The sequence below is a fragment of the Gymnogyps californianus genome, chromosome 10, assembly GCF_018139145.2.
Source record: "Gymnogyps californianus isolate 813 chromosome 10, ASM1813914v2, whole genome shotgun sequence".
Lineage (NCBI taxonomy): Eukaryota > Metazoa > Chordata > Aves > Accipitriformes > Cathartidae > Gymnogyps > Gymnogyps californianus.
This window is the reverse complement of record NC_059480.1, coordinates 14806135-14819602: the sequence shown is the minus strand read 5'-3', so window position 1 is coordinate 14819602 and position 13468 is coordinate 14806135. Positions and strand designations below refer to the sequence as shown.

Here is a 13468-nt window from a genome sequence, read left to right as displayed (position 1 = left end):
TTGTATGGTGAGAAATGCATCAATTTTTCCATTCCCTCACTTCCTAACAGGTTGTTTACAGGATCGGATGTATACAGCTGGTTTCATGCAAGTAACTGGAATTCAGGTGACTGGAGAGAAGTTGGAGGTTGGGCTAGAAGCAGCACGGTCTTTATAGCTCCATTCCTGAGCTTATTTTGATTGATTGTGACAATGTTAACACTGTTTCATACAGTGTTATACAAGTGCCACTCCAAATTGTACATACACAGCTGGAAGTACTATTAGAGTGGTGAGGGAAGTGCTGTCTGGGGAGGAGGGGAAAAAAAAAAGCTGGAAGAACTTGTCATAACGAGGTAGGGAATATGTTTCCAAAATCGGAAGATGGTGGTGACTTTTCAAATGAGAAGATGTTGAAATGGGAACAATAAGAGTTAAGCCAAAATAAATTTAAGCTGGAAATGAAAAGGTTCCTTGCTGCTAAAGTAATTGGTTCAATAAAAGCCTTTTATAATAATAATGTAGATAACATGAGCTCATTATGATGTAGCTGGATGACTTTAAAGATCCTATTAAGTTGTTTATTAAGGGTTTAGGTTGTTTGAGAGAACTAGCAGAAAAATCTATCTCACTTCGCATAATTTTGAAGGAAAAGCATCGGATTGGGTTGGATCCAAAAATGAGGTTTGTTAGTCATCTAAAATCATGTAAGCACTGTTTGTAGCTTATTCTAATGTAACTCTCCTGTCAAAAGGATTATAAAAGTACATATCTGATAATGTTAAACAGGCGAGTTAATTTCAAAATAGGATTGTTTCAATTTCCGAAGTACTCACTAGCAATCTAAAAACCTTTACTTTTCTTCCCATTAATTAAAATGTTTCTTCATGTATTCATTCAGAGAATAAAATCAAAATGAGTTTTTGTGCATCACTTCACCAGTGCACTGCAATTTATAAACAGCATGTTGGAACAACTTTGGTAGCAGATTGTGACTATAATGAAGGAAACGAAAAACTTGTATTTTCTCTAGTTTTGTCTTTGCTTCAATTCTGATGCTTGGATATCAGTGGATTTTTTGGTTTGTCTTTGTAGGCTGTGAAGTGTATTTCTGTAAAATGAAGACTTTGGAAAAAGGGATATAATTTACTATAGACACTAGTGTTTTACATCCTTATCTTTAAATGTTGCTGTTAGCGATCAGAGAAATGCTTTCGAGTGGAAATGGAGAAATGCTGCCCTCTACTGTGTATAAAGTGTTTTTCTCAGATTAACAAAAGCAAGACAATGCGGGTATCTGCACTTTCGAGAACTTGGCGAGACTTTCTCAGCCCTCCGAGATTTGAAATATGTGAGGAGGTCCTTTTGAAAGGTAGAGAAGATCACAGAATTGTAGTATTAGCTTACAGGCTACAGAGCTAGAATTAAGTTGTTGGTTTGCTGATCATAAAGCTGGAAAATCCTGGTTGATATTATTGTATTTTTTTTATTCCTGTATTATTTTGGGAATTCCTTTATACAGTTAATATCCTTTCACATCCACTATTAAAAATATGCATGTGATAATTTTTGTTAAAATTGGATTATCCCAGCCCTCATTAGCCTAGGTAATGATTTCCTGTAATATGAGAACTGGCAACACTAAACCATTTTTTTTTTTGGTGATTTCTGTTTTTTTTCCTGTGAGATGTTTTAAAGGGCTCTTGCAAACTTTGGCAAGTACTGTTCGTATCCTTTTCCTTTCTTAATTTAAACTTGTGTGTCCTCAGCAACCCAAGTACTATGAAAGCGTCCTCAGCTCTGTATGATGACTTCCCTTATGACATCAAATAAAGATACTGGAAATGTGAAAACTTTCTGACCTGCCTTTTGTATTGTATGGCTTATGTAGAGACTACAGTGCACAAGTGTGTTAAACCTTTTGTAATTTTCTTTCCCTTTTCCCTTTTTGTTGTTCCTGTTTGTCATTGTATTAGCATCTCTTTAATGAACACTCAAGAGTCCCAGTGGAAGCCTTGAGTTGATCTGAGTCTCTGATGTTCTGCCAGTAGTAGGTGATGCAAATTGAATCCTTTAGAGTACAAATACTCTTTAAAAATGAAGCACTGTCAAATACCGCGAACCAAGAGTTAAGTGAGAGTTCAATTGGCAAGGGTCTCTCCCATCTTGAACTTCCTACTCTCCAGCTGATTTGATGTTGCTAAAGGGGCTGAGTATGCTGTTGCCCATAATGTATGTAGCAATAATTATGTCTTTGTTAACCCTTTCTGCTTTCTTCGTGTTGGACTGTTCTCCAGAAACCACTGATATGTCCCATCTCTCTCATGTGCAGCAACGCTTTTCCTCCTCTTTACTGCTTCCTGTTGGTTTAGTTCAGTTGTACCTTGTGTTAGTTTTGGACAATGTGTAACAGAATTTGCAGAAATGAAGTCTTACCTGATTTCACAACAGATAGTTTGTACAGGTTTAAAATATGCTTCAAACAAACTACTTTTTTTCTAAGAGTTACTACTGTCTTAGCACTGGTATAGATGACAGAAGTCCTTCTTACCTCTTGGCTTTCATGCTTTTGCTCAAGTGCCAAGCATTAATAAGACCACTTTGACTAGAGTTGGAAATACAGTTTGAAAAGAAAATTATAGGACTCTACTGGACATGAATTTTCTAGGTTCAGAGTTGCTCTTGAAAGTTTTTTTTTTTTAATTAATTTTTAAAAAAAAACCTCTTACCTGTAATAAGGATACTATCTTTGAGTTCCTTGATTGCCTCACACAGCCTCTTCTCAGTGGTGGAAGTGGCATAAGAACTGAAGTGAAAGGAACTGAAGTTTGCTTTGTTGTGATCTGACTGCTTTATTGATGGATCAGATTGTGATGCTGTGGGGAGAGAGCAAGATAAGTGCTCTTCTGCTTCCTAAGTACTTTAAAGTGCCTGTACTCCTATCAAAAATACCTTCTCTGTTAGGTTAGTGTGAGACATGATTCTTATGTACTACCTGAAGTCACCTTCAGCTATATACAACCTCTGGTTAATGACTAAAAAGGAATTCTTCTGACAAAATAACAATGATGCACAATTCTTCATTTCTTCTAAACAGTTGGCTCACAGAAACTGAGGAGAGTATAATGTACGGGGAAAATGTGTAGGATGAGACCAAAAATTTCATGTAGCCTACAACTCTGTTTCTGAGCGTGACTGGCAATTCGTCTTAAGAAAAACATTGTAAGTAAAGGCCAAGTGCCCACTTCAGTTGCTGTCCCACTCCAGCAGGCAGCATCGTAAGGATTTCCTGAGATAGTGTTTACACTAGTACATTTTTATTAGACCTTGGTCTACATTTGATTTACTATTTTGTAGTTCCTTTTTGAACATTTGATGTCTTTGATAATAAGTTCTACAGTAGTTTCTTTTGTTTGCTTTAAAACATCTGCTGGATAATTTAATTGTCTGCTAATGCCTGTGTTGTCTTAAATAGTTAGTAATTGCTTTTTATATGCTTTTCGTATGCTGTTCATCTTTTTAAAGATCTCATGTCATGTTCCCATACTCAGCTGCTTGCTTTATAAGGTGCAGAGCTTTGTCAGTTTAATCTTCTCAAATGGAAGCCACTGAGTATCTTTTATCCTTGCTGTTACTCTCTGTACTTCTTCGATTTTTGTTGCTACTTTTCTCAGATGAGATGATCAGAAATGTTTTCAGTAGGCAAGATTTGTGAACACCTCAAAATTATAGAGAAGTAATACTTTCTGGTTTTCTCCAAGTTTCTTTTTTGAAAATTGGAACTCTATTCTTCTGAGCTAATACCTTTCCTCCACTTGGTGGTTTAAAAACTCCTCTATCTTTTTAGTTAAGGTATGATCTTCTAGGTGTTTTAAAGGCACCAGAGGGGAGTGGGAAGGGGAGAATGACTTACATTTGCTATAACATGCTGTCACATCCACTCAGATATTTGGGTCCTAACTCTGAAGTAATTTCAAAGCTGAAGTAGGGCACTATTTTCTGTAGCAAGGTACTGCATCTTGCTAAAACATATTAAGAAGAAATACTGTTTTGAAGAGTTGTGCAATTAGTTTGCCAACAACTGCTTGTGTTTCTTAAGGACTGGTGTGTGTGTTGCCCTAGATTCCTGCTGAAGTACTGTGGTTTAGAAACGTGTTTTAATATGCAGAGGCTCTAGGGTCGATAAGTAGGATTGAGTCTAGGATCAATATTTTGAAAGTTTGCTTCATAAACTGTGGATACGCATCTAGACCAAAGTTTGATTTAAGCTGCTAATGTTGCAAATGTTTTAGTAAGCTTAAAAACTATGATTTAATGTTCATATGCTTTAATAGTTGTGAGTTAATAGTAAACAAATATTTGTTACCTGTTTCTGAAGACTGCTTTCAGCAGGTTCAGACCTCATTGCCGGTCAAAGTACCTACTGTTATGTTTTTGCTATAGTAAAGGGGTGTTCCTTGTACCTTTTTTCAAACGATGAAGTTTTGGAGGAGGGGAGAAAGAGGATTTGAAAGCATTAGTAAGTGAAATATAACCAAGGTAGACTGGAGTAAGCTTGTGGTCAGGGTAATTGCACTTGGTAATAATAAAGTATGTGAAGCATCACTGTTTGAATTCTTGGCAAAGTTTGGCTTCAGTTTGACAGCGATTTTTACTGTGAGAATAAATGTTTTAATTTGTGTTAGCAAGCATTAAGATAATTCAGCCTGCTAGAAGAAAATGTAATTTGAGATTCCTTTGTGGAGCTCAAGTTCAGTTCAAGTAACAGTCCTCACACTTCTCACTTAAGCTGTTCTGTCATGGTGATTAAGTTGTAACTTGTGTTTTCGGTTTTTAAAAGGCATAACACCGCCTCCACCCCCCAACTCTTTTTCTCAGCTTGTTAATTACTTATTTCCTCCTTATTTGCAAGCTCTGAGAGTGTTACTGCACTGGCTACCATATTAATGAGCACTGCATAAGAGAATGAATGTGCTAACAGCAGCAGAAATACTTGGAAAAATACTTTTTAAAAACTAGAGAGAATTGATACTCACTTTTTAGCAATATTGGCTCTGCCCTAAACTGCTTATAGCTTGCACTGTCTCTTACTCAGCCTGCTGTCCCCCGTAACTATTGGATGCTTCTCGGTACAGCTGTTATTCCCAGTACCAGTGCATGGATTTGTTCTATCCTTGCTGCAGAACTTGGCACATCTCCTTGTTAAGCTTCATGAACTGCCTTCTGACCCAATCCTCCAGGTCAGAGGTCTGTGTTAAGGTCCTGCAATTTCTTGTATTAGCCACTTTAGCTAGCGGAGTGTCGCCTGTCAGTTTCATTGGGGTGTGCTGTGTGTCATCATGCCACCAGCTAGTGAAAATGTTGAGCAATATGGGCTCCAGTATCTGCCCTCGGGGTGCTCTGCTTGTTACAGCTGCTAGCCAGGTATCATGCTGTCAGTCACTTTTTGAGCCTGGTGGTCCAGCAAATTTTCAACCCATGTAACAGTCTATCTGTCCTGACTGTGGGTCCTTAACTTCTAGATGAGAAAGCTTCAAGAGGCTCTGTCAGAAGCTTTTCAAAGCCTTCGTCTCTGCCTGTCTCTCAGTTTTGTGCCTTCTTGCAACTCTCCCCTTTACCTTTTAGTTTCCCAGAAAATGGCAGGAGGGTCAGTGGCCTGCAGGCAATAACAGTCTGCCTTATCTGTTCTCAGTTAATAACAAAGTGTAAATCGCCAGTATCTTTCCATCTGGATTGAGATGGCAATCTTAGTCCTCTCCTGTAAGAGAATTTGCCTTTTAAGATGGAGAAAGTGATGGTGTTCCAATGAATTAAAACTGTAGGCTAGCAAATTCTTTTATCCATTGGAGTCGAATAGTAGCATTATGGATCTTTTCCCTTTTAGAGGAAGGAGTCATCTCTGTTTTTGAAATGTTCAAATCTATTAGAATGACAGAAGAAATATAGTATGAGAATTTCCCCTTTAAACACTGTACCAACTTTGTTGTATGAAAAAGTCTTTTTAAAAACAGTTGTTTCTTACAGAACCTAGCGACAGTGCTGTGTACTCAGAAATGTATGGCAGATACTTGAGCATCAACAGAATAGTATAGCTGCCTAGATTCTGTCCTGCTCTCAGTAAACTATTTTATAATTGAGACATGATGTGTTTTCACTGTTTTTAAAGCAGTGGGACTGGAGGATTGATTTGTGTTTGTCTCTGGGAACAGCCTTCTCACTGTCTGCAGTGGAGGAAAAAAGAAACACAGTTATTAGTATTGTGGAAGTGCTTCATCTCCACTGGCTATGAGACGCTCTTAGCCTTTACTCTATTGGTGCTACATCAAAGTAGTAGAGCAGAAATGTGTCAAATTGCAGTCTTTTCTTGATGTTGTGTTAAGGAAGCATGAAGGGCTATTGAAATGGATCTGGAGTAATATGAGGCTTCACCAGATAAAAGGCATGTGCTATTAGTATATTTCTTCTCCCTCATTTTCACTTGTTTTTTACCTGTGTGCCCTTATTTTTCCAGTGGAGGCACAGATGCTTGATTGATACTTTGAGAGTTACTCAGCAGCAGAGCTACTTTTGTTGGCTACATTGCATGGACCATTTAAAAGGTATTCCGCTACTGAAAACTGCTGCTCCAAAAGGAGCTCTTTCAAAAAGATAGGATGAGATGACTCAGATTCTGAGCAATCCTTCAATAGCTGAAGGATCTTCATATATTATCCATTCTGGAATAAACCTCGAAGACGTTGTCTTTCTTTCCTCCCATTGTCTTCCCCCCCCCGCCAATAAGTTCCTGTGTGACAGTCTGAATCAAACTAGCCTTCTGTCTCAGCCCAGTAGATGCTTAAGGAAAATGATGTTTTGGAGGACATGCTTAGCCTAGTCAGCCTGGGTCTGACAGGGAATAATCCAGAGTGATAAATTAGATCGTTGCTCCAGCCTGGTCTTTACACTGGGGAGAGCAGTCCCAGCTAATGACACCCTGCTGGATTCAATCTTTCCTACTGAGTATAGCCTTGAAAGTATAACCTTGCTTGGCTGTTAATCTTTATCACTTGAGTTTAGAGTCTTATCAACTTCAAATACAAACTGGGTGGAAGCTTCATTGAGGATGTGGGGAAGGGATGAGACAAGGCTGTAAAGCTTTCGGGTGTTTCAGAAGGTCTGTTACTTATTGGGCTTTTATATTTTATCGGTTTTATCTTTGGGATTCAGTGTCTGTTGTTCACCAGAAATCTTTTTGAGGGTTGGATGGAGCTATCTAGGGCTAAATACATATACTTTTTTCTCTTCTGTGGACAGATGGGAGCAACACATCAAAGGCAACTTTAGAATAATCACATACTTTCATGCTAAGAGTGATTTCAGCAATGTTTTTTGTATGCAAAGATGTCACAGTTCTTAATTTTAAAGGACTTTTCAGGTCAGACTGGTACTGGTTTTGTCTGGGATGGAGTTAATTTTCTTCACAGCAGCCCATATGGTGCTGTGTTTTAGATTGTGACAAACTGTTGATTAACACACCAATGTTTTAGTTATTGCTGAATAGTGCTAGCACTGTCAAGGCTGCCTCTGTTTCTCGCTCTACTGCCCTAGCAAGTAGGCTGGGGGTGGGCAAGAGGTTGTGAGGAGACACAGCTGGAGCATCTGACCCAAACTGACCGAAAAGATACTCCATCTTTTTTAGCATTGTACTCAGCAATAAAACTGGGGGGAAGTCTTTCCGAAGTAGCTGTTGCTCTGGTTGGCCATCGGTCTGCTGGTGGGAGGTGGTGAGTGATTTGGCTTGCATCACTTGTATGTGTGGTTGTTTTTTTTTCCCTTCACTTATTTATCTCGACCTATGAGGTTTCTCCCCTCGCTTTTACCTTTCTGATTCTCTTCCTTGTCCCTCTGGGTGGGGGAGTGAGTGAGCGACTGGGTGGGCGCTTACCTGCCATCCAGGGTCAACCTACCACAGACTGTTTCTAGACACGTTAAATATGTTTGAAGTAATGTAGTACTTTTTGATTTTAGGGATTTCCTAGTTGAGTTGTATTCTAATCACAGTACAGTCTATTCAGAATACAGTCACTCGTTTCTTTTTTGTCCTCACAGAGAAGTTACCAATATAATGAAATGAATTTTCTGCAGTGAATTTAACAGAGGAGGTCAGGTAGGCTTCAGTCTATCTGCTGCATTTACATCCTCTTTGTTGGATCAAACTTGAAGTCTTGCAAAAGGAGCCTTTTATTTTCAGTCTTTTCCTAGTCTGTTTTGAAGATGTTCTCTGATTTTGGTGATTTCCAGCTAGGAAAAAGTGACGTTGGATTTTGGATTTCATAGTAGTCATACTAGCCAATTCTGTAACCTCCTCAGGAACTTTTTGTGTGGAAACTAAAGATGTGAAGGCATGCTCCAGTAGTGCTAAAATACTTTCAAAACATCAGAAGAAGGGGAGGAGATTCCACTCTGGGCCTTTTTAATTCCAAACCATGAAATGGCCTCATACCTGCCTTACAAAGCATGACTTCCTGTAACTTTTTGTCAAGGTGTGCTACCATTTTAATATAAGCTACTATATAGCATTTTACAACACTTTTCCCCCCTTTGATATTCTTGGTATCTTTCTCGTTATATAAATTCTGCCTGTTGTTGCTTAGGCAGCCTTACCTCCTCCCCACTTACCCTTCCGTTGGTGGGAATTTTTTGATATTTATTCCCTTGCCTGCTACCTACTTCTAAGAAACTTGCAAATGATTGGTATCCTCAGAGACCTCTCTCTCCAGTCAATTTGGCTGAAATTAACCTATAGTGTTATAATTACTAAGAGGCAGGGACTAACAGATGAATGATACGATTAAGTATCTTTGAAATCACACTTCAAATACATAGGACCTCTATCCAGTGGTAATTGTCAGGAGGGTCTGTTTCTTGTGAAGTTTTGCTTCTGAACGCTCTTCAGTCTGTCATTATTTTGCAGCTTGTGTTTTGAAGCCTGATTATTTTTGCATATAGAGGGCATCATAACACAGACACCTCTGGGTTCTTTTGCTGAGATATGGCATTATATTTTCCTTCTCTATTTTGGACTGAGGAGAACTCCAAAAGCAAGTTTATAAAAGCGCCCATAATGATGGTCACTCAGCTGGGAAGGAAAGTATTCTTGTCTGGTTTTTGGCTTGACTTATCAAGGCTTGTAAAGGACCTCATCGGAGTGATGTCCCAGATCTGTCTTATACTTAGCAATTTAAGACTTGGAATAAACTGGGAGAAAAATCACAAACACCCACTGAAAAGTTTCTATTCATAGGACCTGTTCTGGGCTTAAATGCCATTGTGGGGCAAGTTTTGAAAAATGCAACTGTTAATCAAATTCCTCTTTCCAAAGTAACATTTCACCTTCCTTCTGAAGTTAATGGAGCTGTGGTATTCTTCAAGATTTTGGAAACTTAAGACGCAGACAGCTGTATTTACAATATGCTAATTGTCCCAGAAAATAGTTTTCTGTTGTTGATGTCAAAACAATAGAAAGGATTCTCTCAGTTTTTGAGAGTTTGATGATGATTATTTTCAGCACATGTGGGTCAGATTGAGTGGGTACTGCAAATTTTGTGTATGAGAGTATTAAGCTTCTTAAGAAGGGCAGATGCACATCAGCATTCTGAACTGGAGGTACAACAGTGGCTGCCGGTTTAACTCCTGCAAACATGTTTACCTGCCAAGCTCACAAAAAGGTGCTTCTAGGATATAAGATACCTTTTAGAAGGGAAATTTTCAGTTCATAGTGTTTTCAGTAAATAAACCTGTTTTCCTGAAAGTACTGTGCAAATGATTTTTCTGGCAATTTAGGAGCACGCAGGAAGAAGCAGTACATTTTTTGGCTGCTTTCTCAAAATTGACTTGGATGGTCATCTGATACTTCAGGGAGCAAGAACTGCAAAGCCAAAGAGAGCTTCATGGATGCTGATGGATGCAGTTTGCACCAGACATCGGTTGTTACGAAACTAGTGTTCAAATTTCATTTACCTTATAGAAAATGCTTATAAAATTACTACTCCTTGAGTAAGGAATTGTTACAGCCATTTTGTTAGAGCTCTCTGTTAGTATGAGGTAATCTTAAACCAGTATCCAAGCTTCTTTACAGAGACTAATTTTGGAATTCTGTGTATTCTTTCAAGACCATACAGACTAAGATTATGCAGAGCAGAGGTTAAAATAAGTTTATTAGATTTAAATAATTCTGATGCTGAAAAGCATCTTTTTCTTTTTTCTTTTTTCAATTGGATTGTATTAAGTATCCTGGAAGTATCCCAGTTCAGGCTTCTAGGGAAAAGGGACCTAAACCAGAGTCCCACCAGCTTGACAGGTGCCTGCAGTGGTACTTAAGGGACACATTCTGTCTGAGGAAATATGAAGGTTAGTATAGCCTTTTCCCCTTCAGTTTGGCAGTCTGAACAGTTGGTACGTTTGTCAAGTTAGACCTTTGCTTACTTATTTCATTAAAAGCTCCAGGTCTTGCTGCTCATGAGATTGCTGTTTCCTAACCTGTGTAGTATTGAGGATATGGGTGGAACATACAGATCGATAAAACGGGTACTATGTGTGTTCAATCAAGAATAGTTGGCAAATGCTAAACAGAAGCATTAAGTTTCTGAAAGTGTTGTAGTGTGGTTTTTTGATGCTGCATAACTCTTGTTTCTCTCTATCCGATATTCATACTGCTTGGGGAGACTTGAAAGTAGGAGCTTTCTTATTTTATGATAATAACAAAATTAGTCTTGCTCGCTAATTGAAGATCTTAATGATGTTGATATTTTTATTGTGCACATGGGAGCCATGCATAGATGGGTTATTGCCAAGTAAACATTCAAACAAAACTTGAAATAAAGGCAATTCATTTTATGTACTGTTTTCATAAGGATGAAACCAGTCACTTTTACTGGTAACGCTTTTGAGTAAACATGAATTTTTAAAAGTTTTGAATTGGTTTCTTTAAATTGTTCTATTTAAAACTGTCATTTTAACATTTGTATAATGTCAGGTAGAAACATCCTGTGCAAGAAGAAAATTTAGGTTTTTGTTTTTCTATGTTCAGTGAATGCTGATGTGTTCTTGACTATCTACGTGGCAGCATTGGATGAAGTCCTGGCAGTGTGTATATCTTGCAGTCTCCCAGTTTAAAAATTGTTGCTTTGTATAATCAGCATGGAAACAGTGGGCTCTGACTGTAGGAGCTCAAGCTTGTATGTGATAACAGAAAATACAGACTGATAAACTGGGAGGGAGTATTGATAGATAGTTAAGGAGGTAAGGCCATATTCTTCTTATCAACAGCTTAGTCAATGTGTTAATAAACTGGTTTTTGTGTTTTGAAATGTTAATCCAACCTTCAATTTGAATCAGAGCAATAGTTAAATAAGCGGGGATATGTCTCTTTAGAGCTCAAAAGCAGATTTCCAAATATTCTCTGTTCCATATGTTTATATGATAGTATACTATATGCTGATATTTCAGAAAGCTTTATGGTCACAACTGTGTACTTAAGCCTTTGAGTACAAATAATTGTTTTGAACAAGTAAAACCTTCATTACGGTTAAATCTCTGGATTTAGCAAAATATGTAAGAATGTTTTAATTTTACAAGCTTAAATATTATATTTTTAAGCTTGTAGGCAGCAAGATGTGTAAAAAGTTGCATCTTTGTATAAAGATCAAGCCAATTTTGCAATGTAACCAATTTAGTTGTTTACAGCTGCAAATATATGGCTGAAAGATTCAGATGTTTTATGTAGTCTTCATCAACAATGTAGATGTAATTGCCCGAAGTTACTTAAGCTTTCTCTTCTTTATTGTATCTTACTGATGGAATCCTTTGTAGATGTGTAGACTATATCTTCCTCTTATTGATTCTTCTATGCCTATGGCATATTAGAGCTTATATTTTCTGCGTTGCAAAAAGCTATTTCTGCAACATACAGGAACTGCTTTTGGCTCTTTGACTTTATTTGTTGTCATGAAATTGCCATGCATTTGACTGTATTATTTTAGTGAGAAATTATGTTATTACAATGTGATTAGAGGTGTGGAAGTAAGATGGATCGTTGATCTGTGGTGTATAGAAAAGGTTGTTTTGTGGGATAGGAACATTCTTGTGCTTGGCAAGAGATAGTACTCTGTGACTGTTTTCCTTCCCCTTGTGCATTTTTTCCTTTTTCACGTGTGGTGTTTGAGTATGTGTTCAGTTTTGCTCTGCCCTATTTCTTTAGACAAGGTACTGTGACCCCCAGCCAGCTGAAAGGAAAATAAAGGGGTTTTTAGGTTCTTCCATCATTCTCTTATACTTAGGGCTACCCTTGGATTTGAACATCCTTGCAAGAAAAACTTAACCTAACTTAGCTAAACAAAGAAGGTGTATTTGTTGTTGTTGTTGTTGTTGTTTTTTATAGTCTTTGTTTCTTTTTCCATGATGATTAAGCAGAGCGTTAGAGATTTTTCTTTGGTCCTGCCCCTATTGTTCTACTTGCATGCAGAAGATGACCTATTGTGGGAAACTATGTCTAAGGCTATTTGGTGAAAAATTGTAGGTCATAGCACATGGTGGAAAGAAAACTATGCTTATTAGTATAGAAATGCTGTCATCTGTAGTCCTTGGATATTCTACTAAGAAAGAGGTCCTCATGCAAATGAAGTTTATTTTGAGGTTTACTGTGGGCTGAGTTACACACTTTTCTCCAGACATCTTGCCTTAGTTTTGGTTTCGTCAATCTGCATGTTTATATAAAGATGACTGTCTCAGTGTAATTCATAAAGTTACTCATTTCTGAGCTGTAAGTGTGGATGCCAGTTTAACTTTCTACCTCAAGGGGTGCTTATCAGGTAAACCAAATGAAGTAACGGAGATGACAGAAGGCTGCTACAGGGGTAAACTTAGGTGAACAGTCATGTCCTGAAGAGGGAGGATCTAACAAGACTTCTCTGGAAGTCTTTAAATGCTTTTTTACAATACTGTTCAGTACAATTAGAAATAGAAGTGATGGCTAACATTATTTCATCGAAGCTTTTTGCAAAGGTTTGTTAGCTTATGGTACAAGAGCAGAGAAATCACAGAGGATGTGTTTTTGATCAAATTCTGTAATGCAATTTGTTACAATATATAAAAACATTAAAATCCTGCAGGGACCCCTGTCCTATTAAAAAAGGAAATAAAGTTTGAATCCTTACAGGGCTTGATTTAAAAAACAACAAAAACCCCAAACAAACCTTTTAAAAGAATTTTGTCTCTTAGGCTTGTTAGCACACAACAAAGAACAACAAATCTTAAGGAGACCATGACCATATTTACTTCAGTTCTAAGGAAAAAAGCTTTTTTCTTCAAACTATTTTTTTTAAGTGTTCACATATACAGTTGCTTGGATTGTTTTACTGAGAGCTCCTCATAATCAAATTGATGCATAGTCCAGATTATTCATGATTTCCTAGAGAAAACTGGGGAAAAAATAGCAGCTTCTGATTTCATT

General features: G+C 37.7%; 1 protein-coding gene across 13 annotated transcripts in view; it reads left to right on the top strand.

Annotated features, from left to right (window-relative positions):
* Positions 1-13468, top strand: part of DLG1 (discs large MAGUK scaffold protein 1) — a 168142-nt gene that overhangs the window by 35455 nt on the left and 119219 nt on the right. The gene's annotated exons all lie outside the window — the stretch shown is intronic.